This window comes from Propithecus coquereli, unplaced genomic scaffold (assembly GCF_000956105.1).
Source record: "Propithecus coquereli isolate 6110/MARCELLA unplaced genomic scaffold, Pcoq_1.0 Scaffold4, whole genome shotgun sequence".
Lineage (NCBI taxonomy): Eukaryota > Metazoa > Chordata > Mammalia > Primates > Indriidae > Propithecus > Propithecus coquereli.
The window spans coordinates 1,167,981-1,169,817 of record NW_012149729.1 but is presented as its reverse complement, the minus strand read 5'-3'; the positions used below and the strand labels follow the sequence as shown (position 1 = coordinate 1,169,817).

The window sequence follows — 1,837 nt, the reverse complement described above, 5'->3', positions numbered from 1 at the left end:
CACTAAACCAATTGTTTTTCTTATTTCATTTATCTTAAAAATAAACTTAAAATAGTTCAATGCTCAATTTTCAAAATTTGAAACTCTGCATCTAAAGCAGTGGGCAGGATGTAATTCTACCATGGTAGCATCGATCAAGTGATTCTTTATGGGCTAAAGTACCACGAATGAAGGAATGACTGTATGAATGGTGAACATTTTCAACACAAACTGAAACATGGCTTATACAAGCCAGTCTTTCCTAACTTATGATGCATTAGTATTTTTGGCCTCCATGAGAGAAAAGATCAAGCAGCAGTAGAGTTGGCGTTTGATACATAAAACTTTCAAAAATATTTTTTATAAAGAAAGAAATGGGCATCAATGTTCTGTAATTTTTTCTCTTACGCAAGGTGGATTTGAAGTATTTACCATTATAATCCCTTTGGATGTTTTTGTTCTGAATCTCTGTTACCCTTCTGCACCTTCCCCTCTACTCTACTTTACTTTTCCTAAATATTCTATATTCCTAAAAGGTAACATTTTTTGAAGACTTCATTGTTCCATGCCTTATAATTTTGGGAGATAAGACAGTATGTAAATTTAAAAGGTAGTCAATTCTACTGGAGAAAACAAGAATGATCTAGGGATACGATCAAAGAACTAGAAGGCAACTTCTCTGAGTTCTTTTCTTAATCTGAGATCACATATTTAATTTAACTTGAATAATTATTTTATCTTCCTGCCTCCTAGGCACTAAACTGGACAAATATATAAGTCAACTTCATAAAAACTAGTTACCTCACCTTTCCCTTAGAGATAGATAGACTATTATAAAGCCATGCAAAGGTACTCTCTATCCATCTGAAATTGTGCAAGAAAGAAAATAACCTATCCCCGTTATGAGTGTGATGGAAAAGGGCTCCATTTAAGCTACAGAATTTAACTCTAAAGAATTCTTCAGAGAACATTGAGTGCTTTGTCCTGGCTCACTCCCAGAAAGTGGTGGTGTGGGTAGTGGTGTTCCCTCAAGTTCTCCCATTATGCAAACCAAAAATGTGCAAATGAGCCATTCCTTTTTAAAGTAAGTAATATTATTTTTTTAACCTGGTATGTATTTTTCAATATTAAAGGGTATATCCCTACCCAAAATGGAAGCAGTAAAGGATAATCTATGGATTTGTCCTAGATACAAGAAAAAAATCTTAAATCCTTTGTTTTAATTAATACATTTCTTATATATTGCAGGTGGGCATGCAACACAGTTCAGCCAGTTTGAAAAAAAAATTTTTGCAGTCCCTTATAAAGGTAAACATGCATATATCATGTGATTCAACAATGTCATTTTTCAGATATTTACCTCAAAACAATCAATTTACCCAAAAACTCATATCAAGTGTTTACAGTGATTTTATTAATCAAAGTCCCAAACCCTTAAACAACCCAAATGTCCTACAACTGTGAAAGGATAAAAAGAAAACCAACAAAAAAAAACAACTCCTGTATATCCAGACTATAAGAATATTGCTCAACTATAACAACAAACTACTGACACATTCAAAAACAAGGGTGAATCTCAATTATAATATGCTAAGTGACAGAAGTCAGTTTCAAAAGACTACACATAGTATTATTCCATTTATATGACATTCTGAAATATATAAAACTATAAAAGTAACATGCAAATCAGTGTTTTCCAAGGATTTAAACCCATGTGAAGGGTGATAGGACTATTTTTTGTTTTCACTGTGCTATTGGTCACATGACTCTATGCATTTTTTAAAGCTCACCAGAAAGAGTGAATTCTACCAAAGGTAAATTTAAAAGGTAAATAAAATGGTAGAACATTATGTAAAAG

At 32.4% G+C, this 1,837-nt stretch overlaps 1 protein-coding gene across 1 annotated transcript in view; it reads right to left on the bottom strand.

Moving 5' to 3' along the window:
* The window catches only part of IQUB (IQ motif and ubiquitin domain containing), a 92,779-nt gene that overhangs the window by 16,113 nt on the left and 74,829 nt on the right, over positions 1–1,837 (bottom strand). The window lies entirely within an intron of this gene.